We start from the raw sequence: 20885 nt of genomic DNA, 5'->3' as shown, positions 1-20885 counted from the left end.
AAACGTACGTTTTTTTGGGGGGGTTTTACGGGATATACCTAAGGGAAATTTTCTTCAAATTTTCACATTTCACTATTTGATATTGTGATATTATTTGTGCCTAGGTTAAGTTTCTGTTTTAGAATCGATCGATAGGTTACCTAGGTATATCACATTCTTTAATTTTAATTCTGGTAGTCGAGTATTGGACAAGTACCTACGTAATTTATAATTCGTATCGTAATTTAATTACTAAAAAAATATATTTTCCCCAACAGTGTCACCGGCAGGAGAATACATTATAGAATGTCTATAAACTTGTGGTCTAGTATATGGTTAAAATTGGCATGCGACCAACAACTGGGGGCTTGTTCTGGACAATTTAAATGATCTAATAAGGTTTATCTCATTATTTGAATTAAATTAATTTTTAACCGATTGTTGTGTTAATCAATTTTTTAATTTATTTCATTCAACACACTCGTCTCAGTTTTCTAGTACCTCTAGATTTCTCACAAAATTCATATCGATCATCTCACAGCTTTCATATTCAAAACCAAAAAAATATATATTTATATAATCTTATTTCAATCTTTTTCATCGAACACCAGAATATATTACAGATCATAAAGGTACTAGTATTGTATACTAGATAAGTTTCAATTAGCGAGATGTAGAGAGAGTATAGTCACGGGGTATGTATTTTCTTATTTCTCAGTAGGTTTTTTTTTTATTATAAAATAAAAAAAATAATAATAATAATAATTGATAATTATAATAATTGATCAGGGGATGTATTGCCCGAAAATTTTCAATATTTGTATTGTAACTATACCGGTATAACACTATTCGGGCTATCAATAAAGTCGTGTTCAAAATTAGAAAATTGGTGAGGTATGATATTTTTTTAAGCAATTCTTTCGAGTAGGGAATTCGCTCAATGATATTTAAATATTTTCACCGATAATCAAGTACGATGACTTGTAGGTAACTAGAGACTGGGTGAATAGGAATTAGGTAGTGTGTAATATGGCGAAGATAAGGAAATGGGTCAACAGGATTTCAGAATGTTTGGTGTATGAAAGGGAAAGATGAAAAATAAATGTAAGGTTAGGGTAGGTAAGTGGAGTGAGGGTAGCAGATATGAGAATAATAAGTAAGGTGTTAAGGTACAAAAGAGGATAGAATAAGAAATCAATTAATTAAGGGTAGTGTAGGGTAGTGTACATATTGTAGTGAAAACAAGAGAGAATAGGTTTAGGTGGTTCGGCCACTGTATGATAAGAGTTAGTGAGAGTGGCTATAGAAGTTAGTTAATTTAGGTGGGAAATGAGGGGCGAGAAGACTGAAGAAGAGATGGATAGACAGAATACCGATCATATGGAGGTGTGGAATGAGAGTGGCTGAACCTGTATATAGCTGTGAGAGACGGGGGAAGAAAAAGTGTAAAGGTAGAATAGTTATGTTAACAATGCCGAATACGTAGGATAAGATCTTGAATTGCAAAGGCCACTAGCTTCAACTAACCATAGGTTTACCTAACTAACCTTCTTATGACTCATTAGTACACTTTGAATCAAAAGATCCTGAGTTGCTGCAGGTTGCCGAACTTGGTTGCCGTGTTTGATTATCAAGTTGATCCTCTGATTGTTGACACCATGGATAGTCCACGCCTATGTTAAATACATTTGAGGCCGCGTTCCCGGAGGGGAAGGCAATTGAGGCTCCTTTATATTGATAGTCGATACTCGATATGAGTATACTTTATTTGGCCTCAATTGTTCCCCTCGAAGGACGAAGACCGCTGATAAGACCATTATGTCCTATCCATATCTTTATTATCTATGATGGAGCCATACAAAGCTCACTCGTGTAAACTTGTTGCTGGTTGGGATGTCAGCGCACTATTTGTTTTCCATCTTTGACCCACGCGTAGCATACCAAATGTACGATTAAGAAAACACTAAAATGACTGTGCGTGGGTCGGAGAGAGAAATAAATGGTGCGCTAAAAATCTGGCATCCTCTTAAGTGTTAAATATTTGCCTGCATGTATGCACTAAAAACAGGCAAATATATGCACTGAAATATTCAAAAATATTAAAAATAATAAAATATTCAAAAAAATACTGAATGAAAACGTTTTTATTAAAATTTTTTTAAATTAATAAATAATAATTCAAATTGGTTTACAAAAAAAATTCTTTATTTACACACTTGGTAGGTAGGTAACGGATGAACCGAAAATATAAAAACATTTTAAGAAAATAAGTATAAATACGAAGAAATCATGAAAACATGCAATTATATTAACTAACCAGAAAAAAAACGCATATTGGTAACGGTGTTGTAATAATAGGGATCTCCCCAAAAAAATACTTACTAATAGTTCAAACAAATCATAAAAGCCAACTGTAATAAATATTAATTTATGAAAAAGTATATTAAAAACATTATTATTATAAATGAAACAAAACTATAAACTATGGACCGTGACATAATATAGGTATTTCTTAATAAGGTAATTTAGTTTATATAGATCTAAATAATCCAAAACATATAATGTTGCTTCAAAATATAAAAATAAAGTGTCTTGTATTGTAGTAGGTAGGTAACTATCAAAAAAAAAACTAAAAAAAATCATACTTAAAATCTATGTATAATATACATATATTGTAATAAACGTTCAAATGTTTACTTAGTACATTATAAAAAATTAACTTAAGTTCATTATAATACATTATAACAGGTGTTAAAATAAACATTTCATACCACAAATTTTGTTAATTCACACAGTCTCTCTTCAATTTTAAATTTTTCTTCAAATTATCTACAAAACATAAATGTTTAGTAAATTGGATGACTTGATTAAGTATTTTATCATTTATCTAAAAGAGATGTGCCGGGTCGCCACATTACTATATCGAGGGGCCATGGTGCAAGTGTCGTCCATAAATATCATAACATATATTATATTAGTTACAAACTCTTGAATTAAGAGTTATGTTTGAGAATTTAATTAATTTCCTAAAAGGAAATGCCTCAAGGTTGCCTTAGTAGATCGAGGGACCGTTGTTAAAGTGCCGTCCACCAATAAAGTACCGGGAAAAAAACGAAGAATTCAAATATAGAAGGTACTTATATCATATACTTTTATCAAAGTATGATTGTGTTAGTCACAGTCTTGTAAATGATATTGTCTTATGTTTTCCCAATCTAATTATACAAAATACTGAAAATTAATGAAATCACAAATATTAGTACAATAGAGAGACTGTGCATTGATTTAAAAATTTGTCTTAGATTTACTTTTTGCATAGAGAATATGAAGGTGGGCTGGGCTCTTAATATCAGAGTATGGGGGACAGGTCTGGGATTTCATATTATCATTAATAGAGACTCGTTAATCGCTTTTATGTGCTTCAAATTGTTTACACGAGTGAGCTGGGTATGGCTCCATCATAGATAATATAGATATAACATAATGGATAGGACATAATAAAAAAATAATAATAGTCTTACCAGCGGTCTTCGAGGGGAACTAAGGTGTCAACAATTTAAGGATCAACTTGATAATCAATCACTTATAAGTTCGGCAACCTGCAACTCAGGAAATTTTTATTCAAAGTGTCCTAATGTGATTAGTCATAAGAAGCTAGTTTGGTAAACCTAAGATTAGTTGAAGCTATGATGATGATAGACGACTACAATCACTAGTCGAGAGCTTTGCGATGATGTTTTCCTACTAACTTTAAAGGTATTCGATATTGTAAACATAACAACGAAAGAAAATATTTAAATATTATTAATTTGGTTATGTTAGGTTAGGTTAGGATAGGACAGTAAATTAGACGTTAACTAATTATTATAGTTTTTAACACGGTCTTAAAGACTGTCAGCTAGAGTTGTACCAGTATAGTTATTAAAAACTTAAATACAGCCAACATTAAATAACGATTTTTTTAACACAACAAATTATAAAATGTATTTTAAAATATAACAAAATATAATTTTTTTAGGATTTTATAAGGTTTTCAATACTTATGAGCTTTTGTAAATAGAAAATGTATAAAATCAATAGTTTTAATTTAAAATATAGTTTTGTGTTTTATTATCCTACTGTCAAAGAATTCTGAGGGTTTTCTTTCCACATTTTTTTACATTGAACTATATCTAATTTTTTTCCGCACATATTTACAAAGACTAAAACAGATATCTGACTATGTTTTTATTTACATTTAGACTTTATAGTTTGTTATTTAGTATTGACTGTAGACCCAGCCAAACACAATATTATTTTAAATTAAACATTATTTTGTGTCCTTCATAAATTACAATCACATAATAACTTCCGTGCAGGACCTTTTTCTGATTTAATTTTTTTGCATCCTTTATAAATTACATTCGTTTTTATACATTTTCTAATACATATATTACGGTGATACACCTCTGATCATAATAACTGTTCGTATTATTATAATGTAAACAATACCTAGTTTTTGGATTGTAGTTAATATGTATTGCAGTATTTAGCTTCCAGCGTATTCTTTTGTTTAGTGTTATTTCACACAGATTTATCAAACAATTTTTTTTTCAATTCATTTGTATAAATATTTTTCAAGATTAACCGGCTATACCTGGTAGTACGCTGAGTACCCGTGTACTCATAAAGCGTGTTCCTAAAGTCAAATTTTTTCCAAATTTTTTTTTTGTTTTCTAAAATCGATTTGCCTGCGGGCGCCAACCCCTCCCTTCAATTTTTTTTTTTTTAGTACTGTAACTCTAGTTGAATATTTTGTATTGACTTGAAAATTGATAGCTTGGTGCCCCATGAATAATAATTCTTTAATGAACTAAATATTTTGAATAGTTTTTTCTAATTTTTTTCCAATTTTTTTTTTTGTTTTCTAAAATCGATTTGCCTGCGGGCGCCAACCCCTCCCTTCAATTTTTTTTTTTTTTAGTACTGTAACTCTAGTTGAATATTTTGTATTGACTTGAAAATTGATAACTTGGTGACCCATGAATAATCTTTCTTTAATGAACTAAATATTTTGAATAGTTTTTTCTAAATTTTTTGAAAATTTTTTTTTATTTTTTAAAATCGATTTGCCTGCGGGCGCCAACACCTCCCTTCAATTTTTTTTTTTTATGATTTTAACTCTAGCCAAATTTTTTAAACATTGACAATCTGTTACCCTTTGAGTAATTCTTTAATGAACTAAATATTTTGAATAGTTGTTTCTGTTTAAGATTCTGGGCATTTTAGTTTGTACTTTGTAATGTGTATTTCTACAGTTAAATTTATTCAAATTTTTTTTTTGGTTTCCTAAAATGCATTTGCCTGCGGGCGCCAACACCCTCCTTCAATTTTTTTTTTATGTTATGAAACTCTAGTTGATTATTTTGTATTGACTTGAAAATTGATAACTTGGTGCCCCATGAATAATCATTCTTTAATGAACTAAATATTTTGAATAGTTTTTTCTAAATTTTTTGAAAATTTTTTTTTTATTTTTTAAAATCGATTTGCCTGCGGGCGCCAACACCTCCCTTCATTTTTTTTTTTATGATTTTAACTCTAGCCAAATTTTTTAAACATTGACAATCTGTTACCCTTTGAGTAATTCTTTAATGAACTAAATATTTTGAATAGTTGTTTCTGTTTAAGATTCTGGGCATTTTAGTTTGTACTTTGTAATGTGTATTTCTACAGTTAAATTTATTCAAATTTTTTTTTTGGTTTCCTAAAATGCATTTGCCTGCGGGCGCCAACACTCTCCTTCAATTTTTTTTTTATGTTATGAAACTCTAGTTGATTATTTTGTATTGACTTGAAAATTGATAACTTGGTGCCCCATGAATAATCATTCTTCAATGAACTAAATATTTTGAATAGTTTTTTCTAAATTTTTTTCCAAATTTTTTTTTATGTTTTCTAAAATCGATTTGCCTGTGAGCGCCAACCCCTCCCTTCAATTTTTTTTTTTTTAGTACTGTAACTCTAGTTGAATATTTTGTATTGACTTGAAAATTGATAACTATTGGTGCCCCATGAATAATCATTCTTCAATGAACTAAATATTTTGAATAGTTTTTTCTGTTTAAGATTTGGTTAGGACATTTTAGTTTGAACTTCGTAATGTGTGTTTCTAATGTAAATTTTTTTCCAAATTTTTTTTTTGTTTTCTAAAATGCTTTTGCCTGCGGGCGCCCACACCCACCTTCAATTTTTTTTTTGTTATGTGACTAGTTGAATTTTTTGTATAGACTTTGTAATGTGTATTCCTACAATAATTTTTTTTTTAAATTTTTTATTTGTTTTCTAAAATGCTTTTGCCTGCGGGCGCCAACACCCTCTTTAAATTTTTATTTTTGTTATGCAACTCTAGTTGAATTTTTTGTATATACTTTTTGAACATTGATAACCTGGTGCACTTTGAATAATCCATCATTAATGAACTAAGTATTTTGAATAGTTTTTTTCTGTTTAAGATTCTGGACATTTTAGTTTGAAGTTTTTAATTTCAATTTTTTTTTGTTTTCTAAAATACATTTGCCTGCGGGCGCTAACACCCTCCTTCAATTTTTTTTTTTGTTATGTGTCTCTAGTTGAATTTTTTGTATTGACTTGAAAATTGAAAACTTGGTGCCCAATGAATAATCATTCTTTAATGAACTAAATATATTGAATAGTTTTTTCTAAATTTTTTTGAAAATTTTTTTTTTGTTTTCTAAAATCGACTAGACTGCGGGCGCCAACACCCTTCATTTTTTTTTTATGATTTTAACTCTAGCCAAATTTTTAAACATTGACTTTCTGTTACCCTTTAAATAATTCTTTAATGAACTAAATATTTTGAATAGTTGTTTCTGTTTAAGATTCTGGGCATTTTAGTTTGTACTATGTAATGTGTATTCATACGTTAAATTTTTTGTATTGACTTGAAAATTGATAACTTGGTGCCCCATGAATAATCATTCTTCAATGAACTAAATATTTTGAATAGTTTTTTCTGTTTAAGATTTGGTTAGGACATTTTAGTTTGAACTTCGTAATGTGTGTTTTTAATGTAAATTTTTTTCCAAATTTTTTTTTTATTTTCTAAAATGCTTTTGCCTGCGGGCGCCCACACCCACCTTCAATTTTTTTTTTGTTATGTGATTAGTTGAATTTTGTGTATAGACTTTGTAATGTGCATTCCTACAATAATATTTTTTTTTAAATTTTTTTTTGTTTTCTATACTACATTTGCCTGCGGGTGCCAACACCCTCTTTCAATTTTTTTTGTTGTTATGTATCTCTAGTTGAATTTTTTGTATAGACTTTGTTATGTGTATTCCTACAATAATTTTTTTTTTAAATTTTTTTTTTGTTTTCTAAAATGCTTTTGCCTGCGGGCGCTAACACCCTCTTTCAATTTTTTTTTGTTATGTAACTCTAGTTGAATTTTTTGTATTGACTTGAAAATTGATAACTTGGTGCCCCATGAATAATCATTCTTTAATGAACTAAATATTTTGAATAGTTTTTTCTAATTTTTTTCCAATTTTTTTTTTTTGTTTTCTAAAATCGATTTGCCTGCAGGCGCCAACCCCTCCCTTCAATTTTTTTTTTTTTAGTACTGTAACTCTAGTTGAATATTTTGTATTGACTTGAAAATTGATAACTTGGTGCCCCATGAATAATCATTTTTCAATGAACTAAATATTTTGAATAGTTTTTTCTAAATTTTATTCCAAATTTTTTTTTTTGTTTTCTAAAATCGATTTGCCTGTGGGCGCCAACCCCTCCCTTCAATTTTTTTTTTTTTTAGTACTGTAACTCTAGTTGAATATTTTGTATTGACTTGAAAATTGATAACTTGGTGACCCATGAATAATCTTTCTTTAATGAACTAAATATTTTGAATAGTTTTTTCTAAATTTTTTGAAAATTTTTTTTTTATTTTTTAAAATCGATTTGCCTGCGGGCGCCAACACCTCCCTTCATTTTTTTTTTTATGATTTTAACTCTAGCCAAATTTTTTAAACATTGACAATCTGTTACCCTTTGAGTAATTCTTTAAAGAACTAAATATTTTGAATAGTTGTTTCTGTTTAAGATTCTGGGCATTTTAGTTTGTACTTTGTAATGTGTATTCCTACAATAATATTTTATTTAAAATTTTTTTTTGTTTTCTAAAATGCATTTGCCTGCGGGTGCCAACACCCTCTTTCAATTTTTTTTTTTGTTATGTATCTCTAGTTGAATTTTTTGTATAGACTTTGTTATGTGTATTCCTACAATAATTTTTTTTTTAAATTTTTTATTTGTTTTCTAAAATGCTTTTGCCTGCGGGCGCCAACACCCTCTTTAAATTTTTATTTTTGTTATGCAACTCTAGTTGAATTTTTTGTATATACTTTTTGAACATTGATAACCTGGTGCACTTTGAATAATCCATCATTAATGAACTAAGTATTTTGAATAGTTTTTTTCTGTTTAAGATTCTGGACATTTTAGTTTGAAGTTTTTAATTTCAATTTTTTTTTGTTTTCTAAAATACATTTGCCTGCGGGCGCTAACACCCTCCTTCAATTTTTTTTTTTGTTATGTGTCTAGTTGAATTTTTTGTATAGACTTTTTAATGTGTATTCCTACAATAATATTTTTTTAAAAATTTTTTTTTGTTTCCTATACTGCATTTGCCTGCGGGCGCCAACACCCTCCTTCAATTTTTTTTTTTGTTATGTATCTCTAGTTGAATTTTTTGTATTGACTTGAAAATTGAAAACTTGGTGCCCCATGAATAATCATTCTTTAATGAACTAAATATTTTAAATAGTTTTTTCTAAATTTTTTTGAAAATTTTTTTTTTGTTTTCTAAAATCGAGTAGCCTGCGGGCGCCAACACCTCCCTTCATTTTTTTTTTATGATTTTAACTCTAGCCAAATTTTTAAACATTGACTTTCTGTTACCCTTTAAATAATTCTTTAATGAACTAAATATTTTGAATAGTTGTTTCTGTTTAAGATTCTGGGCATTTTAGTTTGTACTATGTAATGTGTATTCATACGTTAAATTTTTTGTGTTGACTTGAAAATTGATAACTTGGTGCCCCATGAATAATCATTCTTCAATGAACTAAATATTTTGAATAGTTTTTTCTGTTTAAGATTTGGTTAGGACATTTTAGTTTGAACTTCGTAATGTGTGTTTTTAATGTAAATTTTTTTCCAAATTTTTTTTTTATTTTCTAAAATGCTTTTGCCTGCGGGCGCCCACACCCACCTTCAATTTTTTTTTTGTTATGTGACTAGTTGAATTTTGTGTATAGACTTTGTAATGTGCATTCCTACAATAATATTTTTTTTTAAATTTTTTTTTGTTTTCTATACTACATTTGCCTGCGGGTGCCAACACCCTCTTTCAATTTTTTTTGTTGTTATGTATCTCTAGTTGAATTTTTTGTATAGACTTTGTTATGTGTATTCCTACAATAATTTTTTTTTTAAATTTTTTTTTTGTTTTCTAAAATGCTTTTGCCTGCGGGCGCTAACACCCTCTTTCAATTTTTTTTTGTTATGTAACTCTAGTTGAATTTTTTGTATTGACTTGAAAATTGATAACTTGGTGCCCCATGAATAATCATTCTTTAATGAACTAAATATTTTGAATAGTTTTTTCTAAATTTTTTTGAAAATTTTTTTTTTGTTTTCTAAAATCGACTTGCCTGCGGGCGCCAACACCTCCCTTCATTTTTTTTTTTATGATTTTAACTCTAGCCAAATTTTTAAACATTGACTTTCTGTTACCCTTTAAATAATTCTTTAATGAACTAAATATTTTGAATAGTTGTTTCTGTTTAAGATTCTGGGCATTTTAGTTTGTACTATGTAATGTGTATTCATACGTTAAATTTTTTGTATTGACTTGAAAATTGATAACTTGGTGCCCCATGAATAATCATTCTTCAATGAACTTAATATTTTGAATAGTTTTTTCTGTTTAAGATTTGGTTAGGACATTTTAGTTTGAACTTCGTAATGTGTGTTTTTAATGTAAATTTTTTTCCAAATTTTTTTTTTATTTTCTAAAATGCTTTTGCCTGCGGGCGCCCACACCCACCTTCAATTTTTTTTTTGTTATGTGACTAGTTGAATTTTTTGTATAGACTTTTTAATGTGCATTCCTACAATAACATTTTTTTTTAAATTTCTTTTTTGTTATCTATATGGCATTTGCTTGCGGGCGCCAACACACTCTTTCAATTTTTATTTTTGTTATGCAACTCTAGTTGAATTTTTTGTATATACTTTTTGAACATTGATAGCCTGGTGCACTTTGAATAATCCATCATTAATGAACAAAATATTTTGAATAGTTTTTTTCTGTTTAAGATTCTGGACATTTTAGTTTGAAGTTTTTAATTTCAATTTTTTTTTTTTCTAAAATTCTTTTGCCTTCGGGCGCCAACACCCTCCTTCAATTTTTTTTTTTGTTATGTGACTAGATGAATTTTTTGTATAGACTGAAATTTTTATTCCTACAATAATATTTTTTTTTTAATTTTTTTTTGTTTTTAAACTGCATTTGCCTGTGGGCGCCAACACCCTCCTTCAATTTTTTTTTTAGTATGTTTATGTATTATGCATACAGCAGTATTATCATTATTATTATGAACCTTTTACATAAAAACATAAATAATACACAAATACTGCCAAATATGTTTAGGTAGTTATTTATTATTTTGTAAGATATCATTAAGATTAAAGATCATTTAGATCTAAATCATCTCTACGCCCTCAGTCTCTTCTATTTCAGTTTGGATTCGCTCGTATTCGCTCCAGGTTTCTTCTATTTTCTCTTTTCTTATGTATATCTCATCTACGATACGTTCTCTTTCGTTACAAAATTTAAAAATCTTTTTACGGCCGCCTTCAGCTGTCCGCGGCACTTAATCAAACTTGATATGTCGCTCATTATTTGTATTATCTTCTATTCGTATAATATTTCTTATTTTATACGACAATAAGAATAATAACTTTTATAATATCGACGCAACGCAATCGCCAACTATAAATTTGATTGTCGACTATTACTTATCTTATATCTCCAGGTGCGGACTGGCTGGGATGCTGGGATGCTACAGCATCCCTTGCCCTAAAATATATTTGCCTAATATTATTTATTATATATTTAAAGACTCTAGACACCTAATGAACAACAGATTGTTACCAACTTACGATTACTAGTAATCTATAATATTGTACAACTTTGATTGAAAGTTTTTTGTAACTTGGTACTTATTTACGTGTTTAACGTATATTCAATATTTTTTCAAAACAAAATAAAATATATTATATATATATAAATAATCTACATGTATTAAATTCGCCCCAACAATTTTATGTTATTTGCCCTTTAAATTGTGTAGCATCCCGTGCCCTATTTTACCAGTCCGCGCCTGACTTTACGTTTACGGAACGTTGAGTAGTATTTTTAAATACACGATATTTTTCATATTATCTTGAATAATTTCCATCGCGATTATTGTACAAACATTTTTTGTATGACAACGAGAGGGCGCTATCAGTACACGATAGCTGTCGTCTACGAAAGACGCGGTGCCGCCGTATTTCGCCGCGTTGTCATTACACGTAGCAACATAGCCATCGAATTTACGTATGACAAAACGTCGTTTGTTGTAATTCCATTGTAACGATACTGATCGTAATATGTTCAATCGGTTATTTGCAAACTCGTACGTGTCTTACAACTATTGAACAAAGGAAAAACAAATTCTCGTAGAATTAGACAACGAAATACGTATTTTTGGAAAGTAATATTTTATGTATGCGTACGTTTTTTACTGACGCTAGATAGCGCTATTGAGCTGTACCGTTTGTATGATCGTATTGTCGACAATTAATCAATAAAATCATCCATTTAAATGCAATTATTATCAACCTGTGAGGTACATATCATGAAATTAATGACGTATACAGCTGATTTTCAAAATGCAATTTTTCGAAAATCGATATTTTCACTTTTCCGGACACGCTCAAATTTGAAACTACAATCGTCTTAGAATTGCTTTTATCTTTAAGATGCCTCTGTTCTTATCAGCTGAACGCGAAATCGACCTCGTGAAGAACAGTTCCCGCCTAACATATACTTTGTCTTACCTGATTCGGACGTGATTCGATCGACCCTCTCTGTTCTAATTTGGTCTCTGTTGTTTTGTGTTAAACCTTGGTGGTTGTGGTGTGGTTACTGGTTTGTGACGTCTTCTCCGCATTAGGCTTTGGCGTTAAGTGCCGTGCCTTGTGCTGAGTCAACCCCCGGACAGAGTCTATATTCTACCCGGGGGTGAAGCGCGGATTAGACGCCACGACCAGTGTTGCTGGTGGTGGCACACCTTAAAAGCGGAGTCCCTTGCCTGGGATACCTCCTGGAGGCCAGGCCATACTCCGCCCGCCAACGTGGTGCAAACCACGATAATATCTACCACAATGCCATGATCTTTTAACACAACCACACTGACCGGCAGAGACGGCCGATCGGGTCATGCATTACACGTTTCGCCCGAGTTTATAGTTTTTATTTTTTGACCCCGGCTGGTGTCCACCTCTTGGCCCAGCCGTTATTCGTTCATGTGAGTTCTTCTTTTTTTGTGAGTTCTTTTCTTCGTCGCGTCGTCCAGCTGTACGCCGCCTCTTGGAGCAGCTGGAACCATTCGTCGTCGTTCGCGTGTGTTTTTTTTTCGTGTCTTCCAGCTGTACGCCACTTACTGGAGCAGCTGGAGCCGTACCTGTCCATGTCGTGAGTTCTTCGACCTGCTGCCGCCGTCTCTTGGATCAGCAGGTCCGGCTGGTGACCACCTTTTGGCCCAGCCGTTTCTTCGTTCGTGATTTCTTCGACCTGCTGCCGCCGTCTCTTAGATCAGTCAGGTCCGGCTGGTGCCCGCCTCTTGGCCCAGCCGTTTCTCCGTCCGTGGATCGTCCCTGCCGTCCGGCTGCCGCCGCCTTTTGGTCAGCCCGGCCTCCAGTGGACATCCCAACTCCGTGAGTCTTTTCTCATATGGCCGACCACACTGGCAGTAGCCAGGTAGCCGGTCCATCGCTTCGGGCCGACCCGGTGCCGCCACCAGACTGTGACGAGTCGGATAGCGACTCAGTGTCCGACCGTGGTAGCACCGCGGATGGCCCCATCGTGAGCCGCCGGCAGCCCGCGTTAGAGGGCCACACGCTAGTGTTCTGGCTCCCTCTGCCCACTACCGTCGAGTGCCCGCACGCCGACTGCTCGGCCAAATTTCGCGCCAAGGTGTGGACGAGCGCGAAGCAATCCATCACCCGTCACCTCCGTGAGTTACACGCAGAGGCGGAGGATACGTCGGTGCGCTGCGTCGGGTGCGGGATCGTTCTCGGCGTCCGGCCCGGGGCGCACAAATGCCAGGTCCCGATTGAGGACGCTGCGGACACAGCGGACCGCTTCGCGTGCAAGGTGGCCGGTTGCCCCGAGTCTTTCCCCAGTAAGCAGGGACTGACCAACCATCTGCGCAACCACCGCCGTATCGACGCACTGGCCGCGGCCGCCGTGCCGCTCCCGGTCCCGGCGACGCGTCAACGGTTGCGCTCGGACCGAAACCCCCGTCCGGCGCGTGGAGGAGACGCTCGCGTTCCGGAGGCAGTGGACGTGCCAAGGACACCGGCTGGTACCAGACCGCCGGCAACAGGCGGTACGTCCCCACTGCCACCCACAACCAGTACTGAACCAAGGATACCGGCTGGTAACATACCGCCGGACACAGGCGGTTCAGTATCGACAGCGGGCGCCGCGTCAGGAGGTGCGCCAAGGTCACCGGCTGGTGACAGACCGCCGGACACAGGCGGCGCACCCCTGTCACCGCTTCCCACGCTCCTGCCCGCTAGCACGAGGCGTGCGACACCGGTGAGGCCGCGCGGGGTCGGTGACAGACTGTCACTCCCGCTGCCGTCTCTACCTCCGCCACGTCGCGAATCGCCCAGGAACGAGGGCTACAACGTTGTGATTGCGAGCCCGGAGCTGTGGCGGCCGCATATTCCTCCACCGACCTCGGATAGCGGCTCTGACTCGAGTGGGCTGGCCCCGGAGGACGATGACCTGTTGGACGTCCCCGTGCCCGAGCTCGACGCGGCCGCCGAGGTCCCCGACGATGGCGATCAAATTCTGCAGCCCGACGACACCACACCCCTGCACGCGTTCCGCGAACGCTTCGCGGACTTTTCCAGAGGTCCGTGCACGGAGGAGGTGTGGTCGCGGTTCGTCGCCCTCGTCGACGAGATGACCGCCGAGGCCGCGGTCATTGTTAAACTGCCCGTCAGACCGGAGGGCAGGTCATCGGGCAACAGGACTGCGATCGACCCGACAGACGCCAAGGGAATCCAGTCGCTGTATAGGCGTAACAGGCGACGTGCTGTATAGGCGTAACAGGCGACGTGCTGTATAGGCGTAACAGGCGACGTGCTGTCCGGCTGATCCTGTCGGGTGAGGGGCAGTCGTGCGAGGTCCCCGTTCCGGCCGTTGAGGAACATTTTCAGAGGACCTGGGCACCCTCAGCATGCGACCCCAGCATCTATGCGAGGGTGGACGGCCGTGACCCGGTACCGATGGGCCCGTTCCAGTATGCCGATGTTTCAAAGCGTCTCGGCAAGTTCGAAAACACGGCACCTGGGGACGACGGGCTCACGTACCGGCACTGGAAGCGGCTGGACCCAGAGTGCACGGTCCTCACGGGGATCCTCAACACATGCCTCAGGTTCAAACGAGTGCCCCCAGCGTAGAAGAAAGCCGTCACAATTCTGATCTACAAGAAGGGGGCGAAGGAGGATTTAGACAACTGGCGGCTGATTTCGCTGAGCCGCACGTTGTACAAGCTCTACGTGGGATGTGTCGCCGGACGGCTGACGGAGTGGCTGGTGGCCAACAACGTCCTGAGTCCGTGCCAGAAGGGGTTTCTCCCGGCGGATGGCGCATTTGAGCACGTCCACACCCTCAATCGTGTACTCGAGAAGGCCAGGACACACGCGGCGGACAAGTGCGTGGCCTGGCTGGACGTGTCGAATGCGTTCGGGGCGATACCACACCCCGCGCTCGAGGCAGCGATCCAGGCCAGTGGAGCCGGAGAAGATCTCCTTCTGGCAGTGCGGGACATCTACTCCGGGGCCACGTCCTCAGTCAGTGTGGCCGGTGGGATGACGGGCGACATCCCGGTGCGCTCGGGCATTAAGCAGGGGTGCCCGCTTAGTGGCCTACTCTTCATCATGGCCATAGACCCGGTGGTGGCACGCCTGCAAGGCGCGTCGGCCGATCATCGGGTACTGGCGTTCGTGGACGACCTGTGTTTGATCGCCGACAGCCCGGGAGACCTCCAGTCGGCCATCGACGCCGCGCGCGTTGGACTCGATATGATCGGCCTCAAACTTAATGCCAGCAAATGTGCCTCCCTGCACCTGTCCGCTAAGCGGCCCGTCGGTGTTCGGAATACCCAATTCCGGCTACTTGACTCCCCGCTTCGCCCGCTGGTCGAGGGCGAGGCGGCCACTTTTCTCGGTGCGCAGGTTGGGTTCAACATCGTGCCGCCCCTCTCCACACTCGCCGAGATAACGGAAATCGGCCTCAAAATATCCCGCAGCAAGCTGGCCCCATGGCAGCGCATTGACGCCCTTAAAACGTTTTTTTATCCGTCTACAGTCCACCTCCAGAGGATGGGGACGTTTCCTAAAGGTGACTGGGCGAGGGTGGACAAGGTGCTCCGCCCGGAGATCAAGGCCACCCTGCACCTGCCGCAGGAAGCTTCAGGGGAATACATTTACGGATCGACCAGGCGTGGGTGTTGCGGGATCAGGATCTTGGCAGAGGACGCCGACATCGCCGCCGTGGACAGTGCCTTCAAGCTGATGTCCTCCCCAGACCTGAGGGTGGCCGAAGATGCTGCGGAGCACGTGGAGGAGGTGACAAGGCGGCGTATTTGCAAGGTGCCGACCATCCATGAAGTTGCCTCCTACCTGTCGGGTGAGGACGAGGGGGTGTTCCGGGAGTCTCGGGGCACGGGGGTCAGCAGTGTGTGGTCGAGAGCGCGTAACGCCTCTAAGCGTCTGGGGGTCAAATGGTCGTTGGATGGGGCCCCGGCGATCACACACGGTGGAGCAGTGATGGGGAGGAAGCAGAGGCGGGCGGTCATGAGGACTGTTCGGGACACTTTGCGGCTCGGCCGAAGTGACGCCTTGATCACCAAACCAGATCAAGGCAGGGCCGTCGAGTGTGCCGCCACCCACGCGGCCTCAACGCACTTTTTGAAGGAGGGTGACTTCACGAGGTTCGCCGATTGGCGTTTTGTCCATCGCGCTAGGCTGAACCTCGTACCGCTAAATGGCTCTTCGTCATGGAGGGTCGGTGACCGCAGGTGTCGACGGTGTGGGTATACAAATGAAAGCCTAGCCCACGTCGTCGATCACTGTATGCGTTACACCGGCCTGTACATGGCGAGGCACAATAGCGTTGTCGCCCGAATCAAGAAGGCGGCGTCCGCGAGGTTTGAGGTCCTCTCCGAGAACCAAGCCCTGGGTGACCAGGGTTTGAGACCGGATTTAGTTCTGAAGAAGGGCCCAAACATCTATATCGTGGACGTAACAGTCCCCTTTGATAACCGCCTCGCTGCATTTGAAGTGGAGGCGGCGGAAAAACGAGCAAAATACGAGGAGCTTAGGGCTTGGCTCGCGGCGCGACATGGGTGCGAGGCGGTGGTAGTTCCTTTTGTTGTGGGTGCCCTTGGCTCTTGGGACCCGGCCAATGACGTCTTCCTGAAGAAATTATGTAGTCGGTCGTATGGTACCCTGTTCCGGAAGTTGTGCGTCAGCGACGCCATTGCAGCTTCCAGAGACATTTATATTGAACACTTGTCCGGGGTCCGACAGGTCAGGGAGTTGCCCTCGTGACTTTTTTTTTTTTTTTGTATTTTTGTATTATTGTGTATTATTTTGTCGTTCTTAGCTGATTTTTATGTACCATGTTTTTTACCTCTATTTTTATACTTTTTTTATATACTTATATTTATTGCTCTAAATACTGATGTTCCCTTTATATGTGTCCCCCCTTTTGTTCTCTAATTTTTGTGGTTTTTTTTGTAGGCCCCCATTTTACTGTTTCACCATAAACATTATTAAATAAAATCTGTTCTTATCAGCTTAACATCTGATACACCTTTCATTGAAAGGTTCAAATGTTAAACTAATTTTTTCAAATTTGGTGGAGATTTTGGGGCTTGCTCCTGCTCCACCGCGGGTTGACCCGGTATTGCAGTACCACCGGGAACGGCCCACATAATAAATATGATAATATAAATTAATTAATTATGATAAACGCAGATAAGTGCTCATAATTATACATGTAGTTATGACATTTTTAGAATTTTAGAATTTGGTTTTGGAAAATTTGCAACGGCCGGGTCACGTTAATCAGGTATGCAATCCGACTGCGTTTTTATCTAGGTAAATCAACGTACGTTAAATCATCTTTAATCTTAATGATATCTTTTTTTTTTTTTTTTTTTTTTTTTTTTTTTATTTAAAATATAATTACAATCTATACAATTTGGTACAATAAGTAATTTAGATAAAGTATATACATGTCGAGAATAACAGATAGGGGAGGGCACTCAGTAGTGCCACCCGACAGATTAAATTAGAAGGTCTCTAGGCCAGGAGCGTTTTAAGCGTCTCTGGGGGTTATCAGGGATTGTTAGAGAAGATATGCGTTTTATTAATGGATTGTAGTGTTGGATTAACTTGGAATGAAAGGAGACGTAGTGAGACTTTGTTAATTGAGAGAGCGATGGAATATTTAGATCTTTGTGGAGATTGTTATTTGTGATAAACCATGGAGCAGAGACAATTTGCCTCAGACAGATAGACTGGAATGCCTGGATTGTTCTCGTGTTGGAGGGTTTGGCAGAGCCCCAAATCTGGATGCCATAGGACCAAACAGGTCTGATGATGGTTTTGTATATTAATAGTTTATTTTTTAATGATGTCTTGGATCTAAGAAGTGGGCGGAGTAAATGGAGTCTGGAGTTGACTGTTTTTCTTTTTATTTTAAGGTGTTGGGCCCATGTGAGGCGCCTGTCAAAGATCAAACCTAGGTATCTTATTGTCGGGGTGATTGGGATTTGATTATTATTAAACGATACAGAGGGGCAGTCCCCTGGTCTAAGAGAGAAAGTGATAAAGGATGATTTAGCTTCATTAATTTTGATCTTCCAGCGGTTTGACCATAGTTGAATCGAGTTGAGATGATTTTGTAGCCGGAGAGATACTACCTGGGGGTCATGGTTTGAAGCCAGGATTATCGTGTCGTCAGCATATGTACCCAGTGATGTATGGGGAGAGGTCGGAGTGTCGTGGGCGAATATAGAGTATAAGAAGGGAGCTATGTCACTTCCTTGAGGGACTCCAGCTAGTATTTGGAAGTTTGATGAGTAGCTGTTGTTAACGCGGACACAGAAGGTGCGATTTTCGAGGTATGATTTTAAGAGAAGGTAGTAGGGGGCAGGGAGGAATTTTTTGAGTTTGAAGAGAAGTCCTTCATGCCACACCTTGTCGAAGGCCTGAGCCACGTCAAGGAGTACAGCCGCACAGTAAAGTTTTGATTCCATGCTGGTAGAGATTAAGTCGACAGTGCGGTGGAGTTGGTGGATGGTGGAGTGCTTGGACCTAAATCCAAATTGGTGGTTTGGGATGATGTTGAGTTTGTCCGATAGTGGAAGAAGCCTTTTGAGGAGTATTTTTTCAAAAATTTTTGCGAATGTGGGGAGGAGAGAGATTGGTCTATAGGAAGACGGGATATCAGGCGGTTTGTCCGGTTTTAGGATTTGGATTATGTTTGAATGTTTCCAGGCTGTAGGAAAGTAGGATAAACGAAACATAGAGTTGAAAATTAGTGCTAAAAGAATGATAGATTTTTCAGGGAGGTGTTTGACAACTAAGTTGCTTATTAGGTCGTGCCCAGGGGCTTTTTTGGTTGGGAGTTTGCGGATGATGTATTGAATTTCACCCGGGCTAGTATGTTTGGCAGGGAGGGCCATGGGGAGAGGGGATTCAAGAAATCTAGTAATATTTAGAGTATGAATTTTATTTGGGATGATATTATGTGGTTTGAAAACGTTAGCTAAGTGTTCGGCGAAAATGCTGGCTTTATCGGAGTCAGAGGAGGCCCACGAATTGTTTGGCATACGGAGTGGGGGGGATGGTAGCTTGTGATGGATTAATTTTTTAGTGGCCTTCCATAAAGATGAGTCTTTAGTTGAGAGGTTTTGGATGTAGTTTTGATAGCTTTCGTTTTTGAGTTTATGAATAGCTTTGTTTAGTTTATTTTTCAGATAATTAAACGTTGCTTTGTCCGATGGGTATTTAAATCTATGCCATTGGGTTCTGGCTCTGCGTTTATCGGCGAGTAAGAGCATGATATGGGCAGGAATATTAGTATTATTCCGGGGCGGAGGATGGTTACTCGAGGCAGCGGAGGCAGAATTTTGAATAGTGGAAGTTAAGGAAAGGATAGCGCTGTCGATTTCAGAGGTAGTTTTTAGGGAGGGTTTAAGGTTTATGTTGTCGGTTACTAATTTTTTGAATTTAGGCCAGTTTACTCTGCCAGAAGTAAGGGAAGGTTTAATTTGTTTAGTAGCCCAGGCACCCACCTCAAGATAAATTGGGGTGTGGTCAGAGGAGAGATCGTTTAAGTTTGATATAGTTGAGTGTATGTGGTTTGGAATTTTGGAAACGAATATATCAAGGATATCAGGAAGTCTGTTACAGTGAGAAGGCCAGTAAGTAGGAGAAGGGGGGGATATTACTGAGTAGTTCATAGTGTCTAAGACAGATTTAAGTGCACGGCCTCTGGTATTAGCGGAGCGGTTTCCCCAGTAGGGGTGTTTTGAGTTGAAATCACCTCCAACTATGAATTTTTGACCTAAGGTGGAAAAAAAGGTTTGAAAATCGACAGACGAAATTTTGGGTCCAGGGGGACAGTAGATTGCAGAAACGGCAATGGGGGTAGAGTTGACAAAGTTGACTTGGATTGTAGTGGCTTGTAAGTAGGGTTCAGAGTGTGGTGCTAATTGATGATGGGATAAATTGTTTTTAATGTAGATAGCGGTACCAGCGTGGGCAGTACCGTCCGGATGGCAAGTGTGATAAACTTGCTATCCAAATATTTTTGAGTGAGATGTGGGGGTAAAGAGCGTTTCGGAGATAAGGGCGATGTCGATATTTTTAGCTTCGAGAAAGCATTGGAATTCGTGCTTATGTTTGGAAAGACCATTGGCGTTCCAGGAGATTATGGACAGGGGAGAGTTTAGATTAGAATTCAGAGTCATTGGTAACAACTAATTTATTGATGAGAGAGGAGAGGAGGGTTATTAGAGGTGTGATGAGTGATTGGAGCTCATGAATGAATGATGTCAGTTGATTTGAGAGAGGGTTTTCGGGAGGGGAGTCGTTAATAGGGGATTGGGTTTTACCTTTAGTTGCGCTGGCGAAGGAGTTCTGTTGGGTGGCCGAACTGGTTTGTACAAGGTTAGGGTTGGTCTGCCGAGAGATGTCCGAACTGGTGAGGTTGACATGGCTGGTGGTAGATGGGTTGCTTGAGTGTTGATAGTAGTTGGTTTGGGCGAGGTTCTTGAGTTTGGAGTTTCTTGATCGCAGCAGAGTTTTGTGTTTGATGCATCCCTTATAGTTTGCAGGGTGTGCTTCCCCACAGAGAGCGCAGGATGCCGGGGTGTCCCTTGATTTTTCACAGAGTTCAGAGAGGTGACTTTGGCCGCAGCGGACACAACGAGGATCGCGATTGCAATAAGTTTTGGTGTGGCCGTAGTCCTGGCATCTAT

The 20885-nt window shown here is 38.7% G+C and overlaps 1 non-coding gene across 1 annotated transcript; it reads left to right on the top strand.

Annotated features, from left to right (window-relative positions):
• The first annotated feature begins 17141 nt into the window (after positions 1–17141).
• On the top strand, positions 17142–17330 carry LOC132951518 (U2 spliceosomal RNA). The gene has a single exon (XR_009665345.1). It is a non-coding gene; the product is annotated as a U2 spliceosomal RNA (small nuclear RNA).
• The last annotated feature ends 3555 nt before the right edge of the window (positions 17331–20885 follow it).

The sequence above is a fragment of the Metopolophium dirhodum genome, chromosome 8 (genome assembly GCF_019925205.1).
Source record: "Metopolophium dirhodum isolate CAU chromosome 8, ASM1992520v1, whole genome shotgun sequence".
NCBI lineage: Eukaryota > Metazoa > Arthropoda > Insecta > Hemiptera > Aphididae > Metopolophium > Metopolophium dirhodum.
The sequence above is the reverse complement of the archived record's forward strand: the minus strand, read 5'-3'. Positions and strand labels throughout refer to the sequence as shown.